General features: G+C 59.2%; 1 protein-coding gene across 7 annotated transcripts in view; it reads right to left on the bottom strand.

The window, feature by feature from the left end:
- Positions 1 to 8,724, bottom strand: part of EIF4G1 (eukaryotic translation initiation factor 4 gamma 1) — a 46,297-nt gene extending 37,573 nt beyond the window's left edge. For 6 of the 7 annotated variants that reach the window (XM_084638135.1, XM_084638139.1, XM_084638138.1 and 3 more), the window contains exon 1: positions 8,628 to 8,724. The gene's annotated coding sequence lies outside the window, so the exon portion shown is untranslated. Of the gene's footprint in view, positions 1 to 1,782; positions 1,959 to 8,627 lie in introns of those variants that run through there. The other variant, XM_084638136.1, reaches the window with a different exon arrangement.
- Positions 8,725 to 15,648: the final 6,924 nt, after the last annotated feature.

Raw genomic sequence — 15,648 nt, 5'->3', positions numbered from 1 at the left:
GCTGTGCTCACCCACAGCCAGAGAAAGGACTGCTGGGGGGGGATTCCCTGCCCCGTTCTCACTGGGTGCCGGATCCGGAGAGCAGCAGGGAGAGCCCAGACCCATCTCCGATGCTGACAGGCCTTGCCCCAGAGAGGACTCCCTGGCTGCTGCTGCTTCCCCTCCCCCTTGGTAACAGTGCAAAAGCCACAGTGACAGAGCATGGGGAGCCTGAGACCAAGCCGAGCCGCCTTCCCCGGGGGGTAGAGAGAAGACCATTGAACCCACTGAACCTCGCTGGAGCACAGAACCGCCGTATGGAAGCGCTAGCCAGAGGCAGCCCAGGCCAGCCCTGCCAGGGAACCCTCCCCAGCCATCCAAGCCAAACAAACAGAGCCCGGCTCCCGCTGTAACCTGATGCTCAGAGTCAGCATTCCAGGCATGGGGAAGGCACAGCCAGTGCAGATCAGGGGGCGGCCATCTCGGTGCAGGGGAGCTTCACCACCGCCAGACCCTCTCTCCTAGCACCCCCAGGAATCACGGCCAGTCCCCCCAGAGGTTGCTGCCAGGGGCAGGATCCCACAGCAGTCTGGGTCACATAATGGGGGAAAAGGAGCTGCGGGCCCAGTCCATGGGCCCTGCGTTTCCTGCATCCTCCCCACTGCCCTCAGCTCTGACCCCTGGGGTCCCACCGCATTTCAGGAGCCTTTCACCTGCTGCAGTCCAGGGGCTTTTAAAAGCAACCAGGTCCTTGCTGCCTGTGTCTGAGCAGAGGGGCTAGGAAGAGCCCAGCCTCCCCCAGGAGTCCGCACCAAAGCCCTGCAAAGCAGGGCCTGCACGGCCGGAAGCAGGCTGGTGAGCAGGCCCAAGCACCGTGCATGCCCATTGCCGTGCAGCATGGTAAACACTGGGCACCCCATATGACAGAACCCGCTGGAGATGTGCGTCTGCAGAGCGGGCTGGGGGTCGCCCCGGGGGGCCTGGGGTTGGGGATCTGCGAGGGGCAGAGGTGCCCACTGAGGTCACTGCCGTTCTCAGCCCCATAGCACGCAGCGCTGGGTCCAACGCCCCCAGTGCAGGCAGCACCCCTGCCCCCACCAAAGGCTGGCATTTCAGAAACTGCCTCCCGGCCATTGGAATACACCCTGACCCAGCACCCCACAGCGCTGACCAGCCCACTCCAGCCCAGGAGTGGCTTGGCTGCAGCCTTGGATGTGCCCAGAGCCCAGAACTCAGCAGCTGCCAACCCCAGCCTGGACAAAGCCCTGGAGAACATGACACAGCAACAATCCTACCCAAGACCTCAGGAAAGAGGGTGCTGGATGGGACCGACCAGCACTCACTAACTCCCCTCCTCCACCTATCCAGGGCAGAAGCCAAGGGCCCAGGGTGTGGCTCTCTGCCCTAGGCCCCTCCCCTGCAGCCTGGCAGGGTGCCTGGAGTGCATACCCAGGCTCTCAGCCCTTCCCGGGGGAACACCGAGCTTGGGGGAATTGTAATATTCTTTTGGGATAACACCAGCAAGTTACTCAAAAAAGGGGGGGAGGGAGGGGGAGACTTTGGAGTGCTGAGAAGTTCCTGACTGTGCAGTGACACCCCCAGGAATGGGGGAGCCCAGGTCTCGCAGGCCTCTCCCCAGCACAGCTCTGATCCACACTGCAGCCAGACCAAGCACCGAGCACTCCCCATGGAGAGTCGGAACACCCGGTCAGCCTGGCGTACACACAGCAATCATTACAGTGCCATGTAGGGAACCCGCCTCACCCCCCGACACACACAGACAGGAGAGAGAAGGATACTCACCCCTGCCCCGGGAAAAAGCTAGGCAAGCTGAGCGGGTCTGTAGAGATCTTTCATCCAACTGACTTCAAGAGAGGAAAATCAGCCTGCAAACCTGCCCGCGTGCGGTGGGGAGGGCCAGGCGAGCCAAACATGGGCAAGGCAGGGGAGAGCCCCCCGCCCCCACCCCAGGGAGGACGGGAACATGCCTGCCAGGGTCAGATCGCAGAGTCTGCTGCAGTGCAGAGACACCGAGAGGGAGAGCCAGCCTGAGGAGCCAGGGAGCATCCGAAACCCCACCCACAGGCAGAGCCATGCGGCCTCAGCACTGCCCAAACCAGTCAGAGAAACCCGTCTCCATGCATGAGTCACTTGTGCTGCACACGCTCCACGGCAGGCAGGAGAGGAGCTGAGCCCCACGCCAGGCGCTCCCTGCCCTGCCTCTCCCCTCGCCATGCAAAGCAACCAGACACCCACCTGTGCCAATGGCACTCACGCAGGCTGGAGGCAGACAGACGCTGTGCGATTCCACCAGAGCTCCACCCAGGCTCCCCCCCACCAGCAGTCTGCTCTGGCAAACCAAGGACCCCCCACACACACACCTCTGCCCTCCGAGAAGAGGGAGGGGCAGCAGGGGGCAGCGCAGCAGCATCACCCTCCTCCCTTGGGAGCTGGAAGGCAGCCTGGTAATGAAATGTGCAGGTGCCACTAAATGGGGGAGCTGCAAACCGCAGCCAGGAGGGAGGATGGTGCAGAGGGGCAGGAAACTGCACCAGTGCCACCTGGGAGACAGGCAGCTGGGGAGCCGGAGTGGGGGGAAGGGCACAGCACACCAGGGAGGAGTTTGCCATGGGACACGGTTGCAAAAAGCCCACTGCAATTTAGGGGCTGTGTATGCCATGGCCTCCCGGTGGGCACCATCCCATTCCATATGGTTCCAGGGAGATTCCCACCCTCCCCCCCTCAGGCCCCTCCCCACAGATGCAGGGTCACTTAACCCTTCAGTAGCAAAGGCCTTGACATGCCTCTGGCCCTGCTCCCATTTCACAGGTGGGGAAACAGGACTAGACAGAGCCTGGACACCCCCTGCGACCACACACAGGCCTCTAGACCACACCCACCTCCCCTACAGACCAGGGTGCAAATTCCTTGGCCTTGCTAAACCCCAGCTTGGGTATTTACGGAACATGGGGCACTGTCACCTCACCTTCCCCGCAGCAGAGAGGCTCCTGGGACCCTGAAAGCCCATATTCAGTGGAGGACCATGTCCCTGAGGCCAGAAGCCACCTTGCAATCCTCAGCCACCCTCCTTCCCCAAGTGCAGCTCACTGCACCAGCCAGTGGCTGTTCCTGGCAGCTGGTGATGCTAGATTGTGTAATGCTGCTGCCCTGCTAATCCAGCCTGGCGGGCCCACTCCCAATGCCAAGTTGGAGCACTGGGAGGAGGATGCCCACTGCTCTGCACTTGGGGACCCCACCCGGTGCAGAACTGTGAGAGCTCCAAGCTGCGGGCCATAGCAGGCAGGCTCACGGAGCAGGGTAGGGGTCTCTAGGCAGCAGGCCCTGCCATATGCTAGGGAGACACCAGAATTGCGTTCAGGGGACTGGCATCCTGATCACTCGGGGGGGGGGGGTGCTCCCCCCTCCTCCCTGTCAGGTGCTCATGCACACACGAAAGCTTTAGTCACTCAAGGTCTCTGTCAGCCCAACAGTGATTAGACCAGCCATCCACATTAAACAAACACCTCAAAGGTTATGTCCAGATACCAGCCCACAAGAGCCAGGAGCCCAAGCCCTAACACTGCCAGCTTGTCCTCGCCTACCCCAAGATGGGCCAAGGGCCCAGAGCCATGAACCCCTGGGTCTAGCAGGTTAAAATCCCATCCACAGGGGCAGATAAAGGGCACTGCAGAGACTGAACCAAGGTGGCATAGGGAATAGGCTGGCTCATTGGTCAGCTCAAGCAGCCAGGCCCCCTGGCTCCTCCATTGAGGAGCACAACCACCACCCTCTCATCAACATGGAGGTTCAAAATCTGCCCCAGGGTAAGCAGCAGCCTGGGGAACTGGTGTCCACCCGTGGAGCTCTCCTCCTCCATCCTGGGGTGTGGGACTGTTTGTCAGCCCTTGATTTTATTACAAGGCAAGCTTCTCTGGGCAAGGACAGCGTCCTCTTTGCCTGTGAAGTGCCGTGCACAATGGGCCACGCCAGCTTCAGGCTGACACAGCCCCAAGGACATGTTCCCTTTGACCCTGCCTGATCAGCATCCCAGCAACAGCTCATTAACAGCTGGACCTGGGCAGAACTTGCCCAAGCAGCAGGGCAGCGTTAGGGTTCATTGTACTCTAGTGCCCCCCATGTTTCCAGCAGGATCGGGGCCCCATTGGGCAGAGCACTGGACAGTAGGGACGTAAATATCAGTTTAAAAAATTAACCCGTTAACCAAGTAAAATTATATTGTTTAACTGGTTAACCGAGGTCGCTCCGGCTGGCCTGGCACGGCGGGGGCTGGGGTTGCGGCCCGGCCAGCACGTGGCCGCCAGGGTTAACGGTTAAGGTCGGTTGACAGCAAGTCTAGCGCTTACCGGTTAACCACTAAACCTTTTACATCCCTATTGGACAGACAGCAAAATATTTACAAACTAGCTAGATCCCAGGGCGTCCACATCTTCAGAGTCCTCCCAAATCTTTGCTGGTTAGGGGGCTCCCGGGTTCCGACTCACCCACTCAGGCAGAGCCGGGAGAAGTTCTCCCTTACTCAGGACCTTCCTGCCCTTTTGCAGGTTTGAGATTTAAGCCAGGTGCTAAAATACCTTTAAACCACCCCAGTGACTCTGCCTCAGATTGCAGAGAGGCAAGAGGAGAGCCAGGGTCATGAGGAATTACAAAGGGTTTCTATCTCATCCACAGACACCCCACACCGAAGTGTCACTGCATTCCCCTGCTTGCTCTGGAGTCACTAGGGGCGAGGAGCGAGGCATTCCTCCTCCTGGACCAGGGAATGCCTAGCACTAGCAGGTGCTCAGACCCACCCCACCGCTAGCTCCAACCTTGAGATGGCAGCACCCTCTGCTCCCCACTACATCAGGGCCACAGGGCGTACTCGGTCTCATTTAGCCTGGGAACTCCTGGAGGCCAGGCCTGAATTCCCTGCTTCGTACAGTGCCAAACACCAGCAGCTCTTACTAAGCCAGTCCCCTGCCCTAACCTGAGCCAGGTCAGCCAGACATTTCAGAAAGCAACCTCTTGTGTGGAATCAATAGCTGGAGCTCACTTAGCTTGACGTTCACTTCCTAATGGGAGGCAGAAAAACATCCGGCTCCTTAGGTAGCTATTTTAATTGCCTGCTAGGTTCACCTGAAAATAGCCCTGCTGCAGCTTGGATGAGAGGGAAGGCGTTAACCTCCTTTGTAACAACCACCCAATATGCAATTAGTATGGAGGCAAACAGCTTGCTCTCCAGTTTACAGCCCAGCTATTTGAAGTGGCTAATATATGACCCCAGTGCCTGAAATATAAGGGAAGAGAGGCAGAGTATTAACCTAGTCAACAGGGGCTGGGGTTGCATCAGATCCCAAAGCAAGCGGAGTCAGGCCTGGCTGGAGACCTCCAAGGAAAAGCTGGGGCTGAGGAGGGCCGCACATTAGCATGGCACTGGGGCTGCTGGAGGTGCTGACTTTGAGCAGAAATAACTGAGGCCCACAGCACTTTTGTGGAGAGGCTGATCACACATTACCCACCACGAGCCCCCCCAGAGCTTTTGGGAATAATCCTTCCTGTGCTTATTCCGGGGGGGGGGTGGGGAGAGGATGGCAGCATCTGGGCCCCTCCAATTCCTAGAGCAGCAGAGCTAAACTAGCATGAACTCAGTGTCTCTCTGCTCCTCCACAAGCAGGATCCAGGCAGCAGGAGCTGCTGTTGGTACTGGGGTGGGGAGGGAGGAGGAAGCAGTGTGCGTCTCCTCTCTCTGTTCCTGGCACAGAGGATGGTGCCTGGGCTGCTCCCGCAGGTAGCACATCCCTGGCATTGCTGTGCCCATTGGACCAGAGCGAAACGGAGGAGGAAGGGCACAGCCACCATCTTAGAGAAGAGGTTAAACAGGGATGGGGGGAGGTGTTCTGGATGAGAAGGGGTGTAGGCACCATTCACCCTGGTTCTTCCCTGCAGCCCCAAGCCAAGCAGAGCAAGTCAGGAATAGGCCTATGGAACAATGATCCTCCCTACTCTACAGCGCCATCCCCTGGGTGTAGCAGAGTCAGAGACGACCGCTTTAGGGGCCAATTTTATTCTGGTACTTTTGTCTCCTGTAAGCCCTGTAGGGCCAGTCCAGCTGCAGGAGAGGGAACTGGATTCCAGAACTGTTACTGAAATGCAAGAAGTGGCATGGGGCTCCACAAATGCTAATGGGGGGCAGAGCTCAGCCCGCAGGCGGTACACGCCAACCTTGTGCCCCAGTCCGAAGGATCTAGTTCCCTTCTCAGATGCCAGGAAGAAGCTGCAGGGCAGTGACTTTACTTGTAAACTGAGCCCTTTTGACCTGGAGTCACGGAGAGGGTAAACAAGGAGCCCTCAATGCCAGTTTCACATTAAGTCCCCTTCAAGGATGTTTGTAGCAGCCCCAAGACTGCTCTCACGAGAGGTCACAGAATAAGTGAGCTCCCGCTACCCCACAGACATAGCTGCGGAGATCAGATCAGAGGACACCCCCCACTCACAACTTCAGACACTGCCCCCTCCCTGGAAAACATGCACACCCCACCCCACCCTGCCAGAACCAACGGTTTGGAAAGCAAGGCAGCAAGAATCCCTGTTTTTTTCTCTCTGCTTTGATACAGGAGAGTGCGCGTGCCCAGGAAAACGTCTCAGACACAACCGGGTTTATGGAGCAAAACACAGACAGGAGAAGGGTAAACAGCCCCCTGGGTAGCCCGGCTTTGAACTCCCCCTGGCCACAGTCCAGAGGCTTACAGGGAGCAGCGCGCAGCAAATGGATCCCGAGCGCTCAGTGGGCGCGACATGCGGCACCCCGCAAAGAGGCAGCACAAGCACGTACGCCCCAGGGATATGAGCTGTGGGGCACCTCACCAGCCCCCACCACCACCAGGGCAGGGGGGCCCCAGAACCTGCATCGCCATATGTACCAGGCAGGTGGGGGACCCCCCCCTCCGGACAGGCTCCCCGGGGGGGGCCCCCAGAGCCCGCTCCCCGGGGGGGGCCCCCAGAGCCCGCTCCCCGGGGGGGGCCCCCAGAGCCCGCTCCCCGGGGGGGGCCCCCAGAGCCCGCTCCCCGGGGGGGGCCCCCAGAGCCCGCTCCCCGGGGGGGGCCCCCAGAGCCCGCTCCCCGGGGGGGGCCCCCAGAGCCCGCTCCCCGGGGGGGGCCCCCAGAGCCCGCTCCCCGGGGGGGGCCCCCAGAGCCCGCTCCCCGGGGGGGGCCCCCAGAGCCCGCTCCCCGGGGACCATCCAACAGGCGCCCCCTCCCACTGGCCCGCCCTTCCCGGCCGGGGCTGGTGCCGGCGGCGCACGGAGCCGAGGGAAGGGCCCGGCGGCGGCCTCTGCCAAGGACACGTGTCACTCCCGGCGGCGGCCATGGCTTCCCGGGAGAGGCCCGAGCGGGAGCCGGCGCCTCCGCGCCACGGCCGCCGGGGGGAGGCAGCCAGAGCCGGCGCCGCAGGCCGTGCCCGGGCCCGACGGAAGGAAGCCGGGCGGCAGCGGCGACACGTGGGGGCCGGGCCTAGACACCGGCTTGGGAGAGGCCGGGGCTGGGCCTACGGACGGGGGGGAGCCGAGAGCACGTGGGGGCTGCCGCTCGGTACTGGATAAAGGCCTTGGGGGGAGGGGCCAGGCATGGGGGAGGGGGCTAGAGAGGCCCATTCAGGCCCCTATAGACGCCGGATATTTAAGGGGAGGGGTCAGGTGGGGGGCGGAGGTGCGCTCAGGCCCCTATAGCATAGAGACGCCGGGCATTGTGTGTGTGGGAGGGGGCGCCGGGGGCTCAGGCCATTATACGCACCAGGCATTGGGGGGTGGGGGGGGCACAGACGTGGCAAACCATAAGGGCATATACGTACCAGAGGGAGGCAGGAGCTACCCTCGGGGCCTACAGACGGCAGGAATTCGGGAAGGAAATGGATGCACTCAAGCCCTATAGGCAGCGGGGGTGGGAGGGGGAAACGCGGGCGAGGGGCGTTAAGACCCTATAGACACCATGGGGGGGGGGGCGGTTCAGGCCCTATAGACAACGGGCCCTTGAAAAGGGCCGCTGGGATCAGGCGCTATAGACAGCGGGAGATCAGTCAGGCCGTGCAGAAACTTGGGGGGGGGCCCCACTGGGGAATTTCGCCCCCCCCAGACGGCGGAGATGTGGGCTTGGCAGGCGAACCAGGGCCGAGGAATGTGTGTGTGGACGGTGGGGCGGGGGCCCGCAGGCCCCACGGAAACAGGGCGGGGGGAAGAGGTCAGGCCCCCCCCATGTGGCGTACGGGGGGGGGGGCGGAGGACATCCGGGCGGCGGGAGGGCGGATCAGGCCCTGCAGAGCCGGAGACAGCGGGCCCCGGGGGGCCGGGGCGGAAGGAGCGAGATCCCGGTCTCTGCCCACCTAGGCCGAGCCCGAGGCCCGCGCAGGGCCGCTCCCCCCGCCCGCCAGCCGCGCGCGGGCGCCGGGGGCTCCACGCGGCCGGGCCGGGCCGCGACCCCCCACCCCACGTGGTGGCCGGGCGGGCGCGGGGCCGGGGCGGGCGGCGCGGGGCCCGGGGCGGCGGGGCCAGGCTCCCCCGGGGGCGGATGGCGGCGGATTGCTCGGGCCCCGCTCCCGCCCCGGCATGGCCGAGGGAGGCGGCGCCGCCCGGCCAGCCCGCCCCGGCCCCCGTTACCTTCAGTCTCCTTCAGTCCGAGCGGCCCGACGCAGCCGCAGCGCAGCCCAGCACGACCATTTCCGGAGCCGCTCCGCGGGGAGGGGCGGGGCCAGGCCGGTCACGGGGCGGAGGAGGGGGCGGGGCCGGCTGAGGCCGAGCTGCGCCCCGCCCCGCCCGCGGCGGCGCCCGTGTCACGTGACCGACCGACCGCCCCCTTCCGGGGCGCCCAGCAGTGCGGTCAGGTGACTCGGACCGCGACGGAACCTTTATCATGTGACCTGCCGCCAGCCAGTGCGCTTGGTCATGAGCGGCGCTCACGTCATACGGCGCGCAGCCGGTTCCCACCTTCCCGCTCACATGTGACAAGCACGTGTCAGGTGTGGGGGGCGGGGTGCTCCAGGCAGGCTGCCCCGACCTGTCGGCCTCCCCCACAGGCGCCTCTCCGGGGTTTAGGATCCCCCCGCCCGGCACTTTACCATCCCCCCCCACACCCCTCGTCCTAGCGTCCCCCCCACACACATACCCCTGCTAGGCTTGCCAGGGGTCCGGTTTTCTACCGTATGCCCGGTCAAAGAAGGACCCTGGCGGCTCCACTCAGCACCACTGACCAGGCCATTAAAGGTCAGGTCAGGGGGGCCAAGGCAGGCTCTGTGCCTGCCACGGCTCCACACAGCTCCCGGAAGCAGCGGCATGTGTAGGGGCAGCCAGGGGGGGCCACATGCTCCCCCGCCCCGACTGCCGGCTCTGCAGCTCTGATTGGCTGAAAACTGCAGCCAATGGGAGTTGTGGGGGCAGCGCCTGCCGCCAGGGCAGTGTGCAGAGTGGCCTGGCCGCGCCTCCGCGTAGGAGCCAGAGAGGGGACATGCTGCTGCTTCCAGGAGATGCTTGAGGTAAGCGTCGCCCGGAGCCTGCACCCCTGATGTGCCCGCCCCTGTGCGTGCTCCAACCCCCTGACCCAGCCTGGAGTCCTCTCCCATACTTCAAACCCCTCAGCTCCACCCCCAGCCTGGAGCCCCCTCCTGTACCCCAAATCTCTCATCCCTGGCCCAACCCCAGCCAGAGCCCTCATCCCATCCCGCACCCCAACCCCCTGAGCCAGCCCTCTGAGCAAGTGAGTGAGGGTGTGGAGAGCAAGCAACGGAGGGAGGGGAGATGGAGTGAGTGGGGGCAGTGGGTAAGAAGCGGGGCCTCAGAGGAGGGGTGGGGCAAGGGTGTTCAGTTTTGCATGGCAACCCTAACACCTCCCCCTAGGCTTTGCACACACCCTCCCACACACACACACCTCCCCCTAGGTTTAACAGTTGCCCTCCCACACCTTCCCCCTAGGTTTAGCACCCCCCCCAGGCCTTGCACCTATTCCCTCCCACAGAAACACACACACCTCCCCCCACACTTTCCCCTAGGTTTAGCACTCCCCCCCAGGCCCTCCTAGGTTTTGCACACCCCCCCCGGCCTTGCACCTATTCCCCCCCAGACACACACTCCCCCCTAGGCTTAGCATTCCCCAACCAGACCTGGCTCTCTGCCCCACACACACCCCAAGGCTTGGTACCTTGCCCACACTCTTGAGTCTGATGCCCTCTCCCCCACACATGCACATCCTAGGCCTGGCACTCTGATCTGCCCATGACCTGGCATCCTAGACACGACCACACACACATTCCCCAGCATGATGCTGCCTACCACCAACCCCCACAACACATACACCCATCCGTCCAAGTCTGGCACCCTGCCCTTTTACCACTCATACATCTATCTCACCCCCCCTTCTCCCTCTAAGCTGTGCGCTTGTGCGCACGCACACAGATCCTAAACCCCGTGCACATGGCGAAACACCGCGTGCGCATTTGTCCGCATCCCAACGGCACTTCGGTCGGGACGCCCTTTGTCCCGATATCGGGGACCGCTCACCGTCACCGCCCCCAACCTGACCCTAGGAGCCAGGCGGACCTGCTGGCTCTTAGGGTCTCTGCACGCTGCCAACGCCTGCAAGCCCTGCTCTGCAGCTCCGGCAGCTCCCATTGGTGCTTTTCCCAGCCAATAGGAGTCGCGGAGCTCGCGCTTGTGGTGGGCGCAGCATGTGGAGAGTCTGGAGACCCCCCCTCCCTCGCCACTCTGATCCTAGGAGCCAGAGACCTCCCAGCAGGCCAGGGAAGGGGGCAGGACATGATGGAGTGAGTGTCTGGGAGGTCTGTGGTGGGGTGCTAGGCTGTGAGGGTGTGGAGGGCACTGGGCGAGGTTTGTGTGTTTTGGGGTGCTAGGCAGTGGGGGCCTGTTGGGGGGTGCTGGGCAGTGGGGGAGATCTGTGTGTGTCAGGGCAGTGGGGGTCTGTGTGGGGCATTGTTTAGTTGTGGTGGTGGGGCTGTGGGGAAGGGCACTGGGTGGGAGGGAGGAGAAATCTGTGTGTATTGGGAAACTAGCGAGTGGGGGGTTCTGTGTGGGGTGCTGGGCAGCTGTGGTGGGGCTGTGGGCGGCGGGCGCTGGGCAGGGGTGGTGGTGTGCACAGCGCTGTGCATTTGTGGTGGAAATGTGGGGGGGTTGTGGGGAGGCTCTGGGCATAGTGGGTTCAGGGGGTGCAGGGCAGGGAAGCTGTGTGGCTCTCTTCCCCACCCCCCACCCCCCGATTCGCCCAATGTGTCCTGATATTTCACTCTTGCGATCTGGTCACCCTATTTATGGGCGACTTTTGACATTGTTCGCCCGCCATCTATCAACACAGCCAGATTCTACTAGCTGGCAAGGGGGGGCAAGGGAAAGGAGGGCAATGACTTGTACCCCTCCCCACCAGCATTTTGAACGTGGAACGTTGATCACGTTGGAATGGTCAGGACTCACACATCTCCTTGTAGTCTGTTCATTTGGCTGTGTACAAACTCAAGTATGAGCAAATAAGTCAAAATGCCTGGCCGTAGTTGCTAAGGAACTGCAAAGATTTCCCAGAAATGAATAAAGGTAAATGTTGCTTTCGTGATTGAAATCTTTCAAAGGCATTGGACTTCATACATTTACTCATGATGTTTTACCATTTTCCCATGTTTTTTTGCCACAGATGCATGGACATGATCGGAGCTGTGCACAAACTTCCGGTATCCTGATCTGAATGATCTCCCATTTGCCCTTTTGTTGAGTCATGCTGTTAAGCGCATTGAAATAGTAGCCATATAATAAAAGTATTAATTTTAAATAAACCAATCTGGTAAAAAATCAATCCCAAAATGTCACTGTCTAGAGGTCTAAAGTGTAAAAGAACAACGACTTCATTTAACTCTGGATGGCTGGATGAGACTATAGAGACAGTTACACCAAAGTCACACAGCGTAATGCTTGTTAAACTTCGTGAAATATTCACATATCATGAGGACAACGGAGTGGTTTGTGTATATTGTCGAGATGCAAAAGCTTCGGGAGAATTTTCAACAGGAAGAATGTGGAATGGTGTATGGAAGTTGGATTTCTTAAAGCATCATGTGTCAAATCCCTATGCTCAAAATACAAAGAATTTCTTGCTGAAGAGATTGTTATAGTCAGTCAGTACAATGACTTCAAGTTTGCAGAAGCCGAAAGAATCAAAAGCCAATTGGTTTTAAGTTTCCCGAATATGGTGACATTTGCTCACCAGAACGAACAGTTTAAGGATCTTGCAAAGTTGTTAGATATTGGAGGAACATTCCTAGCCTCAAGTGCAGACTGTGAGCGTGGCTTTAGCTTAATGAACACTCTAAAAAATAAACTACGGAATTGTTTACAAGTAGATCATTTGGACATGCTGATGTGTATTAAAAGTTACCAGCTGGATGGAGGACTGATAGATCTGGACAGAGTTTATATTGAATGGGCAAATGAAAAAGATCTCAGGGAAAAACAGTAAGGTTAGTTTAGCAGTCTTTGATATTTCGACCAATAAGGAAATTAAAATTCATTTGTAATTGCATATCTTATTCTTGGCTGATAATCATTTATTGATTTTTTTCAGGAAAATTTTAAATTTAAAACACAAACTCTTGTTTTTCTTTTTTTACTTATGTCGTCTCTATCTGAAAACCCATATAAATTTGCTCCCATGGAAAAGTAACAGGAAACTACTTATGTAGCTTTAGCTTCTTCTAAGGGGATTCAGCATGTGGAAGTGAGGAGACAGGACCCACCTGGCCCACCACTGATCCCCCGCCTTCCATCTGAGAACCATTGATCTCACAGACATGATGCAACAAGGAGGGAGAGAACAGCCATGATGGGTAGCCAGTAGGGCCTGACCGGTTTGGCGTCCATAATATTGGGCAGTGACTCACTTCATGCACATTCCTTAGCAAATGTGGTGGCTTGGAAAATAGGCTTTGGGACAGCATAAAGCGGGGGAGGGGGGGCAGAGAGCTAGAGAGGGGATGGAAAAGAAGAACAGGTCAAAGACGCAGCCAGATTCTAGCCTTAAGAAGGGGGCCAGAGCCTCTCACACACCTGAAGACACTATTATCAGCCCCATTTAACAGAGGAGGGACCGCAGAAAGCAGTGAAGATGTTCCTCAGAGTCACCAGTGAATAGAACCCAGGAGTCCTGACTCCCAATCTTCTGCTCTAGACACATCACCTCACAGGGCTGCTCAACAGCGCATGTCCAAACTTTTCTCATTGGGGGGCGGGGGGGGAGGAAGGGGCACCTACATTGGCAATTGGTCAATGCCTAATCTGCCTAAAATAAAGCAGATGGCAGCCACCATGCCTCTGTAACATGGAGGGGTAGACACAGAAACTACCAGTCCCAGCATGCAATGCAGAACCAACTTGTCCCAGCATACAAAGGCCCCCTTCAGGTCACAGTGGAGTATTGCATGCTTATATCTGGAGTCTGACCATGTGGGCAAACTCCATAGGGGTTTGTTTGGCCTGGGATTATTACTGTAGTGCCTAAAACCACCAGTCAGGCGCCAGGGCTCTGCTGTGCTCAGGGCTATACAAAGAGGTTACCTGCCTGGAGGAGTTTACAATCCGTATGTGCCCATGTTGAGCCAGCATCGCTCGGTGGGTCTGAGTCAGGAGTCCCCACTGGTGGAGGGCCAGTGATTTGTGAATTGACACCAATCCAGTCCAGAATAATCTCCCCTGTTCCTCCTTATGTGAACAGGCCTTCCTGGTGTACCTTGGTGGGGGAGGGGATACAGCTCCCAGTCGATTTGGCCAACTCTACCAGTCTCTTAGCTGTATAGCAACTGATAGCTGCTTTGCAGACCAGAGAAAAGACCCAAACCCCCAGCCCCAGGGTGCTCATAATCTGAGGTTAGAGGGAAAAGGTTCTGACAAATGATGGCATTGCTTGTTCCGTGGCTTCGGGGTGCGCGATGTTGATGCTCAGCACTCCTGCCATCAGCTGGATTTTCACATTTCTTTAACAGAAGGGTTGGCTGGGTTTGGGAACAAAGGAGAAGAGCTGGAGTAGCAAGCAGGGTGGGGACAGGGCTGAGATGAGAATGACTTGACTTGCCAGAGTTAAAGTAAGCAGTGATTCCACAGACAGAGCAGTGGCTGAGTTCAACAAGTGGCCATGCCCAGGACAGCTGGCACCGAGAGCAAGGAGATTGGCTGGCTGCACGTATCAGTACGACTGAGCAAAACTGTACCAAAGCATGGCACGAGCTGGGTGAGTTAACAAATGCCAATTGGGTTCCAGTAGCAGGGAACTGAGCCATGTGCAGGGGTGAAGCAGAGGGGCCGGGAGTGCCCTGAGCTGGATTGGAAGCTGCTGCTGCTCCTAAAGCAAGTGATAAACACATACCTTGGTACAGCTCTTGCTGTGTTGGTAGCTCCCCAGCCTGGGGGAGAGAGGGTGAAGCAATCAGCACATGATCTGGCACACGCCTAGCTAGTGAAGGGAGCTGAGCAGTCCAGAGAGGGCAGTAAATTTCCGAGTTTGTAGAAGGGGCTAAGGTGAGAACGCTTTACAAGGATCAGCCCATTAGCAAGGCAGCTGGGCCTGGGACGAGAGGGGAGCCCTGCAGAGGAAGGAAGTAGGGAACAGGACTATAGTGATTCCAACTAGGGAATGCCAGAGGTAGGCTACCAGACTTAGTGGCCCAAAGGCAGGGGTGTCTGATGTGGATGGGAGGGCAGGCAAGGGTTCAGGAGTAACCTTAGGACCACGCTGCTCTTGAGCAGAACTGGCACCGGTAAGAGGGAAACGCAGCCAGAGCTCAGGGTGGGTCGAGTTGATCTGGCCTGGCTCACCCTGCAGTGCCCTGCTCCAAGGCTGGTACCACACTAGGGAGACACTATCCGTCTGAGATGCCCGGTCGTCGGCTCAGCCCAAGTCACAGGGGCAAGTTGCTGGGAGCCCAAGGGCTGCACGTAGTTTGCACTTCACCCTGCCACAGAGCCCTGGCACAGAACCATGCCAGGAGAACTCCCTGGGCGTGGCACATGCCAGCAAGAGAACAGCCTTTGGCTTAACTCTCACACCGCCCAGGCAAGGGGCAGCTAAGGCCCTGCCAATCCCTGCTGAGCTTCACCCTCGCCCAGGCTCCCTGTGAAAATAAGGGGCATTCTTCTGCTGTAACAGCTGGGAATAGTGAGGCTGGGGTGGAGGTGGACAACTGAGCCAAGGCCACAGCAGCTGCACGGCAGAGCCAGGACTGCGCCCAGCAGAGACTGGACCACATGCTAGGGCATGGGACAGGGCCTCCATTGGCTACCCCACCATGACTGAGTAGGAGTGATACCGCTGCCAGCCCAGGTAACAGGACTGGGGGGGACGCTGTGTCCCAGGCCGGAAGGGGCAGCAAGGACACAAGGTGAGTGGGGTCTGAGCTCAGGGGCTTTGGCTGCTTCCCCGAGAACGTAACATCAGAAGGGCCATACTGGGTCAGACCAAAGGTCCATCCAGCCCAGGATCCTGTCTTCCAACAGTATGCCAGGTGCCCCAGAGGGAATAACAGACAGGTAATCATCAGGTGATCCAGGCCCTGTCACCGATTCCCAGCTTCTGGCAAACAGAGGCTAGGGACACCATTGATGGACCTATCCTCCATGAATTTATCTAGTTCTTTTTTGA

This window comes from Lepidochelys olivacea, assembly GCF_965140295.1.
Source record: "Lepidochelys olivacea isolate rLepOli2 genome assembly, chromosome: 9".
Classification (NCBI taxonomy): Eukaryota; Metazoa; Chordata; order Testudines; family Cheloniidae; genus Lepidochelys; species Lepidochelys olivacea.
Note: the sequence above shows the minus strand (reverse complement) of the source record. Positions and strands in the feature narration are given on the sequence as shown.